This window comes from Acanthopagrus latus, chromosome 19, assembly GCF_904848185.1.
Source record: "Acanthopagrus latus isolate v.2019 chromosome 19, fAcaLat1.1, whole genome shotgun sequence".
NCBI lineage: Eukaryota > Metazoa > Chordata > Actinopteri > Spariformes > Sparidae > Acanthopagrus > Acanthopagrus latus.
In genome coordinates, this window is record NC_051057.1 from 5,795,653 (window position 1) to 5,808,130 (window position 12,478).

The 12,478-nt window shown below is 41.9% G+C and overlaps 6 non-coding genes across 6 annotated transcripts; all 6 read left to right on the top strand.

Annotated features, from left to right (window-relative positions):
- The first annotated feature begins 4,735 nt into the window (after positions 1-4,735).
- trnag-ucc lies at positions 4,736-4,807 on the top strand. Its single transcript has one exon. It is a non-coding gene; the product is annotated as a tRNA-Gly (tRNA).
- Positions 4,808-5,236: 429 nt separating this feature from the next.
- On the top strand, positions 5,237-5,308 carry trnag-ucc. The gene has a single exon. It is a non-coding gene; the product is annotated as a tRNA-Gly (tRNA).
- Positions 5,309-5,433: 125 nt separating this feature from the next.
- Positions 5,434-5,505, top strand: trnag-ucc. The gene has a single exon. It is a non-coding gene; the product is annotated as a tRNA-Gly (tRNA).
- A 1,154-nt stretch (positions 5,506-6,659) lies between these two features.
- trnag-ucc lies at positions 6,660-6,731 on the top strand. Its single transcript has one exon. It is a non-coding gene; the product is annotated as a tRNA-Gly (tRNA).
- Positions 6,732-9,214: 2,483 nt separating this feature from the next.
- trnag-ucc lies at positions 9,215-9,286 on the top strand. The gene has a single exon. It is a non-coding gene; the product is annotated as a tRNA-Gly (tRNA).
- Positions 9,287-10,045: 759 nt separating this feature from the next.
- trnag-ucc lies at positions 10,046-10,117 on the top strand. Its single transcript has one exon. It is a non-coding gene; the product is annotated as a tRNA-Gly (tRNA).
- Positions 10,118-12,478: the final 2,361 nt, after the last annotated feature.

A 12,478-nucleotide genomic window follows, 5' to 3' on the forward strand; every position in this document is an offset into this window, starting at 1 on the left:
TGAACCACGCTCCCGCCGGGTCCGTACTGTAAATGTATGTTTTATGAAACAATAAGCTGTTACTGTGGGAACAGATTTGTACATGAATGTCTTATGCTGTAAATAAATATTTCAAAAGTGAGTGGAGAGGACTCATCATTTGTGAGCAGAGGCAAACAAACACACAGCTTCCTTATACAAGAATCCCAGCAGTGATACAAAACCTTCCCCAAAAACCAACAGAAGGAGGAATAAAGAAAACCACGGTCAGTCCTATCACATGCCTTCACCTGATCTAATGAAATGATTCAAACATTGATACAGTACAGTTGACACATGTTTCACAAGTCTCTGACATATGATTGGTCTCAGTGGATTATTAATTCCAGAAAGTTTTGTTTTTGTTTTTTAAGTTTAAGCCACTGAACACCAGTATCAGTCCTATTTGTGAACACACTTGCATCACCTCACACAGGTCGTCTCGCAACCATTATGGCATTTATCAGAAGCTTTTGTCCAAAGCGACTTGCAGTAATTCATACACTGATGGCGGTGGCTGCCAAGCCAGGTGCCGACCAACTGATCGGGAGCAATTTGGGGTTCAGTATCTTGCCCAAGTGCACTTCAACGTGCATACCAGGGGGAATCCAACCAGCGAGCTTTTGATAAAAAGGGTCTCTTCCCCTGAGCCTGAGACACTGCCAGAAGTGCTTATAAAGATCTGTAGGCAGTCCGATCCAGTCCAGGGGCTCAACCAGGAGCAGCAGGGGGGCAGAGAGGTAAGAAAATGACTAGCAAAGACATTTCTGTGAGCACCAATCACTGCATCCACTGAAAAGAGGTTGGAGGTCATCAGCCAGTGGACTCCCTGACACCTGACGCCATCTTAAAGCAGAGACAGGTTACCAATCTCCACCCATATACAGCCGCCAAAGGAGCAACTCCATCTGCTGAAACATGACTGAAAAGTCCTTAAGATTTCTAGTAAACTGAACTTAATCCAGTTCTATCATCATGGTAAGTGATTAACCTCAAGCTCAACCAAAACATATGGTTGTGTTCTGTCCTTCTGTGTTGTTGTTGTTGTTGTTGTGTGATCTCATTCTGCTCACATGAAAGGACATGCCTTCAACACATGCAAGCCAGCTGACACATTGCAAAGCCGCAGCACTACCTCCACCGACCACCAGATGGCACTAACGGTGTTCATATGGAGGGCCGTGTGGAGGACGTCATCACGCACCTTCTATGAACTGATTTTACAATTCAGTGACAGTGACGCTTTTGGCGGGTTAACTCAAAAAAAGTCTGTTATTTGGAACACCTGTTACATAATAAGAGAATAAAGTAATTGGCATCAACTACAGGAAGAGAATTCATGTCCACCAAAACACACTGTAAAGATATGTGTCTTTGAAGGAATCTGTTTCCTCTGTTCTGCCTGACCTTTTGCTGTTTTTTTTTGTTTTGTTTGTTTGTTTTTTACCGGACCTTGTAAAATTAGCAGTGCTCTTTGTTTGGGAGGCTGACCTCCTTTGTTAGTAACTGAGCGGTCCTGAGGGTTGGGGCTGTTTGCAGAGAAGAGAATGTTTTGACGTGTCATCTGCCAATCTGGCGGCCACACACTTCACATCAGAAACGTCTGCCTCTCACTATCGTTGTGACTGGATGGCGTTCTTGTGATCTTACTATCACCGCTGAACACACGTTTGCTTGGATTTGATAACATGGTGTGGGAAATGAATGATTCATGTTTTGAATTCAGCCATCAGCGTGTGGTAGAGAACATATAAGGATGTGAGAGGGGAGGAGATTGCCCCGACACCTAAGGTGTGGGGGTTTGTTAGTATGAGAAACAGGTCAGAAAGTCGTATGAGGGGCAGTTCTCTTCGCCGGAGGTGTTTACAGGAAGGTAGAGAGGATGACATTTACATTCAAATAAAACAACAGATGGTCACTGGCCTGGGAAAGGCAGTATCGAAACAAACACCAGGGGGTCATTGTTTTGAGAGGGAGTGATTAGTAACTATCCTAAAGTTTGCAACCACTGTCTTTATGTCAGAAACAATTGAAAGACTGCAGAGAACACTTGTCTTCATGCTGCATGTGTTAAAGAGATCTGATTCATCACGCTGAATCTAAAATTCTATAGAGAATTAGCGACACTCTGCCTCAACCAGGAGAATTTCCCTTACGTTTGTGTAGATTGGGACATCATGTACAGAAGCTGAAGGGTACACTATAACGAATTGACTGTAGAATTTACAGTAAATACGTGACCAAAAAAACTGCTGTTAATAACTGTAAAAATAATTACAGTATACTACTGGACATCTTTTACAGGTTTTTGTTGTACATAAATTACACTTAATAAAATAAATTAATTTGTTACGGTGTAATACTACTGTAGCCCTGAATGAAATACATTTAGACATCTGGAGATAAATAATTGATGTAGACACATGAGCCTGAAAATATTCTTTACAAATATGTTTTAATATGGTTAAAACGTTGATATAAATAAAGTTTGTAAATGTAATTTGAAGTTTAAAAATATCTGGAAATATATGAGTATTATTAAGTATTAATTCATTCATTAATTAATCTTTATAGTTCTAAGTTTTATGTCTGTCAAACTGCTTCTCTAACAAGTGAATTTCCCCGATGTGGGAAGAATAAAAGTCTAAAGTCTGAAGTCGAAGTTCGTGGATCATGTGAAGTAGCATAGTTTGTATGATATGCACATGTATTCAGTCTTACAGCCGAATTTACAACCGAATATGTCAATCTTGTGTTTTCTTTATTTTAATTGGACTGTCGTAAAACAAACAGCCAATCCATTTCCATATCCAGGTAGAGTAGCGGGGCTTAGTCGCAGGCAGCTGCTATCACCAACAAGAGAACAGGAAATATAACGAGAGCCACAACGCTATAACTTCAGGGATTGACGAGCAGTTATCCTTTGGGTTTTGATGTGTATGATGTAAAAGAGGTAAAATTAGTTTTTGTATGTTTTTTTTAATACTGTGACTTCACGCTATTGTGCAAAAGCTATGTGTGTCGCTAATTGCGGTTAGCCGTTAGCCTAGCATAATGTCAACAGCTTTGCTATCAAACTGTTAGCTTGGCGTTTGATTAAAATTGATTAAACAAGATAACGTTACTTTTAAAACGCCAGTAAATAGCACTTGTTGCTTAGCTGATTCGTATGATTCTGGACAGGGACAGCTGTGACTGCGGAAGGACCGGGAAAGCTCCCCTGGACCACTGTGGAGAACAGGTTCCCTCCTGCTGGTGTTGTCTGTCCCTACTGTTTTTTTCTGAGGAGGTCTCTGCTGAGCGGGCTCTACCGGACCTCCATTATCCTGTTCCCCATGCCTGCCTGGTCCAATGCTGGATTCGTGAGTACTAATATTGACCTTAAGCGTTCCTTTTTTATATTTCTTGCTTATGTAAACAAGTGAAACTACCACAACATTCTGAAGCCAGCACGCTCCCAAGCATCGACCCAGGCCTGCAACAAGTGTTTTAGTCCATTCTGGCTTGAGTTGCAAGTAAGGATGTGTGTGAGAGAGTGTGGGCCCACATATGGTTAATGTTTAAATATTAAAGATGCTTTGCACTGTTATCAAAGCTTAAAGGAGAACCTTGGTCAATTTAAACATGCAGCTTCATTGCTCAAGCTACCCTTGACTTGCCAGTGCCAAAGACGTGAACACATTTGGTCCAACCATTACAGGGCTCTGTGAACGAAGAGTTAGCATTGACAGCTAACAGCATGGGGTCAGAACTTTACACTGTGTTTTAAGGGCCTTAACATGCTCCAAATCTCACCCCAAAAGTCATGCAACATCAGCAGACACCTTAAAACATAGCACTGTAGCATGTATGACTCAAAATAAATAAAAACAGTGTGTTTGTGCAAGGAGCTACATACCGGTTTGTTGACATCCATGTCTTTTGGTAGCCAGACCAAACTAGTATATCCATTGAGCCTGTGCTTAACAGGTTTAACAGGCTATTGTAAGGCTCATGGCTTATGACAGGCTGTAACAAGGACATGTACATTATGAACAGAAAAACGAAAATGCAGGAACACGTTTCTGTCTGCAAAATTCAAGTTTCCGTCTCTGCCAGTGAGGGAGTAATTGCACGCTTACATCATAAGCAGACATCATAAACAACAGTGACAACAGATCAGTCTGTGTATATATCAGTATGTATATACACTCCCCTAGTCAGTTAAACACCTGTAGCTCACATCAGTATCCTCACTGTGCTGCAGTATTATAAACTATATTGAACTCATATAAACTTGGTATCTGGAAACCAAAGAGCAATACTGCCCCAAACAGGAGGCTCACTGCTGTATTCACTTTCTCACAGTTCATTTCTGTGAATTAAATGGTTAAGGCAATGGATTACAAATACATTGCCGTATTCCCATGACTGTTACAGCAAAGGTTGCCCATTTTACGTCACTAAAACTGAGGATCTTTTAAAAACATTGTCTAGTATCTATAACTTTCTGATTTATTCTTGTCATCATCTGCTAAGAGTTTGTCTTGTAGCCTCAGTTCTATATTCAATATTATTGTCACATTTAGTTTTTTTTTTTATATAAATATATGTTGAACTGCCTTTTTTCTGTTGTTCCTCCTCCCTCTTTCTGTTTTTTTCGCCTCCTCTCACTCACTCCCCCACTCCCAACACTGATGTAGAGTGCTGATGTGGCAGACATTCCAGCTGTTTTCATGCGATGGTGGTATAGTGGTGAGCATAGCTGCCTTCCAAGCAGTTGACCCGGGTTCGATTCCCGGCCATCGCAGAATGTAACTTTTTTTTCATGTCTACTTCCTGAACTCAGTACTGCATCAACAACATGAACAACATTAACAAGTTCATGCAAGAGAGGTCTATTATAACAAATGTTTTGATTTCCATATTACGCCACTAAAACTGAGGATACTTTTAAAACATTGTCTAAAGTGGACATTTTTCGAAAGGCTGGTTTCTGTGTGTCTGTAACTTTATGATTTATTCTCGTCATCATCTGTTAGGTGTTTTCTGTTTTGCAGCCTTGACTCTATGTTCATCATTAATGTCCCATTTAGTTGTAAATATGTTGAGCTGCCTCTTTTCTCTTGCTCTTTCTCCCTCGTCCTCTCCTTGCTCCTCCGTACGCAATTTGATCTCCTCCCCATTTCCCAACACTGAGGTAGGCCCCAGACGTGGCAGATGTTCATGCTGTTTCCGTGCGATGGTGGTATAGTGGTGAGCATAGCTGCCTTCCAAGCAGTTGACCCGGGTTCGATTCCCGGCCATCGCAAAGCATGACATGTTTTTTTTTTTGTTTTTTTTTTAAAGCTTTATTCATGTCTACTTTCTGAACTCACTTCTGCATTAACATCAACACTTAGGCTCCAGATGTGACAGACGTTCGAGATGCTTCATGCGATGGTGGTATAGTGGTGAGCATAGCTGCCTTCCAAGCAGTTGACCCGGGTTCGATTCCCGGCCATCGCAGAGCATGCCTTGTTTTAAGTTTCATTTCTACTTCCTGAACTCAACTTAACAACATTGTCATTCCCTATGTCGTGGGAACATCTGAGAAATTCAGGAGGATGAACATAATATCCCGGTTCACTGTAATCCTACTGACACACTAAGGCAGAAACATGTCCGTCCTTAAGACAAAGCAGCCAGGCATAAGCTGAGCAATGTAGCTTATGCTGTTCAATGCAGCCAGGACTGCACAGATTTATACGTAAAGGCAGGAACAGACCGGCCTAACTGTTGGATGTCTGAAGTGTTTGGAGAGACTCGGACGAGGTTGGAAACAAATATGTTTGATGTGTTCAAAGCTTTTGGAGCTGCTTGGACGTTGTCTGTTCCGATTCAGCATGCGAAGTCTGAGGAGGTGGGCCGTCTGAGCCATTGGATTCTGTGATTTGTTGTGTGCCAGCTGAATGGCTGTTCTGATTGGTGGTGTGCTAGCGAATCAGCGTGGTGTGTGGGAGGGCGGAATACTATATGCGTTTTGTTTTTCTATGCATTCCGTTCTGTCGTTCCCTGTTTTCATGCTTTGCAATACTGGCATGAGACTAGTTGTTATGTCTGTTCAGGACAAATTAATTTCTGTTTGTTTGGTAATCCTTCGCTGCATGTATGCAAATGTTTTTATCTGAAATAGTTAAGTTTTGTTTTGATTGAAAGTAAAGAGAGTTGCGTGCATAAGCCTCTGGTTTACAGCTCACAACACAAGCGCCACCCACTTATTGCATCTTGTGCAAACGCAGAACGTACACGCTACTGTGGAGTAGGCAGCACATGGGAGTGGTGTGTTTCCTTTCTTTGAGAACAATGTGAACATCTTGGCTGGAGAAGTTCAGTATGACTGAAATCCATGTGAACATATTTGTGATGATGACAGAGACAGATCATGGCCTTGCTCATATGCACATGACAAACACTGTCCTCTGCAGCAAGTGTTTTCCAGCCTTCACTCTATATTCAACATTAATGTCCCTTTTAGTTCTATACATATGCTGAAAAGCCTCTTTTCTGTTGTTCTTTCTCTCTCTTCCTCTCTTTGCCCCTCTTTATGTGACATACTCTCCTCCCCATTGCCCAACACTGGCATAGGCTTCTGCTGTGGCAGACATTCCAGCTGTTTTCATGCGATGGTGGTATAGTGGTGAGCATAGCTGCCTTCCAAGCAGTTGACCCGGGTTCGATTCCCGGCCATCGCAGAGCATGTTTTAAGATTCATATGTACTTCCTGAACTCAGTACTGCATTAATATCAAGGTCATCAAGGATGATGTCAGAGGAAACAGTCTGCCCTTCTTGGACTGTGTAGTACATACTGAAGAAGACGGAAGCTTCAACATTAAAGTGTACAGAAAACTTACACACACATATCAGTCCTTGCTGTTTGACTTTCATCACCAACTGACACCCAAGGTGGGGGTGATCAGAACCCTGAACCATCAGGCTGAGAGGCCGTCCACACAGAAACGCTCTTTTGTGTATATGAAAATTTTTTGCATTGTTTTGGCTGATTACTTCGTCTCTTCTTCTCCGTTTTTGGTGAATTGCAAGCACCATCTATAGGCATGGAATATGAACAACAGCGCTTTTGGTCGTTTTCAGGGGATCCATATGGATCCGCTGCCTTCAAAGCAGTTGACCTGGGTTCAGTTCCCGGCCATCGCAGAATGTTTTTTTTTTTTAAAGATTTATTGTGTCACTCACTCACTCACTCAGGGCAGAGGAGTTGATTCACGTTCGGTAACCGTACTGCTAAAATAAGCGCTGCGTTGCTAACATCAATGTAGCATCATGTTAAGTGTCATGCTGGGGTTAAAAGGGGGAAGACTATGGAGATAGGAGGTGGACCCAAATGCAGTTTTCTCTCAAGACAAGAGGCAGGATTAACAGGGAAAACAAAAGGCGAGCTTTATTAAACAAACAAAACAGCCAGGTATAAGCAGAGTAATGTAGCTTATGCTGTTCAATGCAGCCAGGACTGCACAGATTTATACGTTAGGGAGACAAAACAACCTCTCCATAAAGGAATGGGCCAATTCCTCAGGTCAGTCCAGTATGACTGAAATCCATGTGACCATATTTGTATGATGACAGAGACAGATCATGGCCTTGCTCATACGCACATGACTGTGATAACAAACGCTGTCCTTTGCAGCAAGTGTTTTCCAGTCTTCAGTCTATATTCAACATTAATGCCCATTTAGTTTTTTATATATATATATATATATATATATATATATATATATATATATATATATATATATATATATATATATATATATATATACACTATATTACCAAAAGTATTCGCTCACCCATTCAAATGATCAGAATCAGGTGTTCTAATCACTTGGCCTGGCCCCAGGTGTATAAATTCAAGCACTCAGGCATGCAGACTGTGAAACAAGACATTTGTGAAAGAATGGGCCGCTCTCAGGAGCTCAGTGAATTCCAGCGTGGAACTGTCATAGGATGCCACTTGTGCAACAAATCCAGTCGTGAAATTTCCTCGCTCCTAAATATTCCACAGTCAACTGTCAGCTCTATTATAACAAAATGGAAGCGTTTGGGAACAACAGCAACTCAGCCACGAAGTGGTAGGCCACGTAAAGTGACGGAGAGGGGTCAGCGGATGCTGAAGCGCATAGTGCAAAGAGGTCGCCGACTTTCTGCACAGTCAATTGCTAGAGAGCTACAAACTTCATGTGACCTTCAGATTAGCCCAAGTACAGTACGCAGAGAGCTTCATGGAATGGGTTTCCATGGCCGAGCAGCTGCAGCCAAGCCACACATCACCAAGTGCAATGCAAGGCGTCGGATGCAATGGTGTAAAGCACGCCGTCACTGGCCTCTAGAGCAGTGGAGACGCGTTCTCTGGAGTGATGAATCACGCTTTTCCATCTGGCAATCTGATGGACGAGTCTGGGTTTGGAGGTTGCCAGGAGAACGGTACATTTCAGATTGCATTGTGCCAACTGTGAAATTTGGTGGAGGAGGAATTATGGTATGGGGTTGTTTTTCAGGAGCTGGGCTTGGCCCCTTAGTTCCAGTGAAAGGAACATTGAATGCTTCAGGATACCAAAACATTTTGGACAATTCCATGCTCCCAACCTTGTGGGAACAGTTTGGAGCGGGCCCCTTCCTCTTCCAACATGACTGTGCACCAGTGCACAAAGCAAGGTCCATAAAGACGTGGATGACAGAGTCTGGTGTGGATGAACTTGACTGGCCTGCACAGAGTCCTGACCTGAACCCGATAGAACACCTTTGGGATGAATTAGAGCGGAGACTGAGAGCCAGGCCTTCTCGACCAACATCAGTGTGTGACCTCACCAATGCGCTTTTGGAAGAATGGTCAAAAATTCCTATAAACACTCTCCTCAACCTTGTGGACAGTCTTCCCAGAAGAGTTGAAGCTGTAATAGCTGCAAAAGGTGGACCGACATCATATTGAATTCTATGAGTTAGGAATGGGATGGCACTTCAGTTCATAGAATGAGTAAAGGCAGGTGAGCGAATACTTTTGGTAATATAGTGTTTGTGTATATATATATATATATATATATATATATATATATATATATATATATATATATATATATATATATATATATATATATATATATATATATATATATATATATATGAACTACCTCTTGTCTAGCTCGTCCAGCTGTTATTGTGCGATGGTGGTATAGTGGTGAGCATAGCTGCCTTCCAAGCAGTTGACCCGGGTTCGATTCCCGGCCATCGCACAAAGTGAATTCTTAAATTTCTTTTCCTAAGATTTATTCATGTCTACTTCCTGAGTTCATGCAGGAAGATTTCAGAGGAGACAGTCTGCTCTTCTTGGACTGTACAGTACACACAGAAGTAGTCAGAATTGAGTACAGAAAACCAACACACACCGTGCAGTACTTGCTGTTTGGGGGTCATCAGAACCCTAAACCATCAGGCTGAGACTTTGCCCACAAGAAAGAGGTGAAGGAGAAGGAACAGGGAGGAGGAAGACAAAACAACCTCTTCATAAAGGAATGGGCCAGTTCCTCAGGTCAAGACTCTGCTGTCCACTGACATCTGACAGAGAAAAATCCTTCCTTTGAGAACAATGTGTCGAGTGTCATGATATCATTGTTCTTAATGAGCGTATGGAAACTTCTGACCATGACTGTATACTCAATCTGTTTTCAGGTGTTTGTGTTCGGCAACTTTAACATTGACTGGAGGTGGAACATACGCTACTGCATGAACAACATCACAAAGGGGAGAGGAGAGAAGATGAGAGAAGCAGAGTCTGTGGTGAGTAGGTGACTGAATGTAACCACACAGAAACAAACACCCTCGGTGTGTATACTTGTTCTCTAATGTTAGCTTAAGGCTGATTGAGCTGCCTCTTTACTCTTGTTCTTTCTCCCTCTTCCTCTTTTTGCTCCACTTTATGTGACACACTCTCCTCCCCCACTCTTCACACTTACGTAGAGTGCTGATGTGGCAGACATTCCTTCTACTTCCATGCGATGGTGGTATAGTGGTGAGCATAGCTGCCTTCCAAGCAGTTGACCCGGGTTCGATTCCCGGCCATCGCAGAACCTGATGTTCTTTTAGACTTTATTCATGTCTACTTCATTAGGTTGCTGCTGCTTCTTCCTTAGTGTTAATTTAAGCTGAATAAAACTCCCGGAGTCACACCAGATAGATTTACTCATGGAGTGCTTATGAGCTCCACTTAGTTTACTTTACTGTACATCAGCCTTAAGCTAACATTAGAGAACAAGTATACACACCGAGGGTGTTTGTTTCTGTGTGGTTACATTCAGTCACCTACTCACCACAGACTCTGCTTCTCTCATCTTCTCTCCTCTCCCCTTTGTGATGTTGTACATGCAGTAGCGTATGTTCCACCTCCAGTCAATGTTAAAGTTGCCGAACACAAACACCTGAAAACAGATTGAGTATACAGTCATGGTCAGAAGTTTCCATACGCTCATTAAGAACAATGATATCATGACACTCGAATTTGGTGTTTGGTTCAATAATGAGTTCATTACAGGTCTTCTGAAAATGTGACCAAATCTGCTGGATTATAAATATACATACATTAATTCTAGTATTCGGTTAAATGTCTGTCTGTCTGGCCTTTTTCACCATAGTTAACTGCTTTTGATAGCCATCCACAAGATTCTGGTTGTCCTCTGTCTGAGTGTCACTCTTCTTGACAGAATCGGGGAAGTTCAACTCAAGTTGTTGTCTTCCTGTCACAGACTTGTTTCTTCAGCACGATCCACATGTTCTCAGTAGGGTTCAAGTCAGGACTTTTGGAAGTTCATTCAAAAACCTCAATTCTAGCCTGATTCTAGCCATTCCTCTACCACTTTTGATATGTGCTTAGGATCATATTCCTGTTGGAACAACCAACTGCACCCAAGACCCAATCTTCAGCTAGATATTGGAATGCAGTAATTAAGAACTCTGCAACTGAATGTTCTTAGGTGATTAAAAAGGAGGGATTTATCACCATGTTGAGTCACAGCAGTGTAATGTTTGTCAGATGTAATGTCACGTGTGCTGCAAACAAACACATCACAGCAGTGTCATGTCATGAAATGTCTCGTGCACGATGAGACATTTTCGCCATGTGGCAGTCAAAGCTTACACAAGCACTTGACACAACTCAGTCACAGCACACCAAGCTAAGAAAACATGAACCAGCAACCAAAACAACACATGATCCTTTAGTTGGCAGCTGATCGTCCAGTGTAGTGGTCCAGTCATGACAGAAACTGATCACTGATTTTCTATTCACGTCCTCTATCAAAGCCCCCTTTGGTCCCTTCACCCCCTCAAAGTATTAGCAGAGCCTGCTGAGCCCAGGTCTGCTGCCCACTCGTCTGGCTTGGGTTCTGTTGCTAGTCTTATGTTGTATTCAGCAAGCGACACTGCGGATAAATGTTGTGTTCATTGACTCAACATGAGAAATCTACTACCTAGTATCACCAGCAGATGGTAGCGTCCGTCTGTATCTTCACTGGGAAACCACTGACTCATTGCGCAGGCTGTCACCGTCACATCAGACTATGTGGCAAGGCCCTCCACAAATGACGCCCACTCACATGTGACACTTTTAAAAAAAAGAAGAAACTGCCTGCGCCACCGATGGAAGGAAAACACTTCACACATTTTAGTCAGTTGGGTTTCCCTGATGCAAATTCTGTAGAAGATACCACCTATGATTAAAAATGAACCATCTAAGGCAACATAATACAGGGCCTTAATAGAAAAAAAACTTGACTCATGCCACAGCAATGTGATTTGCCTGCTAGCTGGGGAATCCTCAACAAGCAGCTTCAGGTGAAATGCTACTTTGGGTTTTTTCATTATTTTATTGCTCTTTCCTGCTCACATACTGTAGAATGTGTAGCAGGAACGCTATCAGTCACGCAGCTTCGATTCATGTTTTCATTCCCCTTCACCAGTTTTCAGCATGTTGGCCTTCAGATGTCCTGTTGCAACTAAATGTACAAACAATATTCAAGATGCTGAATGTAAAAATCTCAAGACATGGAAGAAGTATTATTACTATTATTATTAAAGGAATACTGTAAAAAATACTCAATTACAAGTAAAAGTCATGCATGTAACATCATACTCTAGTAAGAGCACAGCAGTATTATCATAAAAATGTACTTGATATACCATAAGGTAAAGATACATTATGGGATTATTTACAGTAAAGTGTGTAAATGATGATGTCAGTTGTAGTTAACTCTGAACATTTTCTGCAGTCTATTTTCATAAAACCTCAGTTCTTCCCTAAAATCTTTGCACAGTGAAAAATCATCATTAAAAGTGCGATGGAAAAGCCCATGACTCGAAACTTGAGAAAAGAAGGTTGGTTGTTGCACTACGATAACAGGAAAGTTGACCTCAGAAGATAGTAACGATGATTT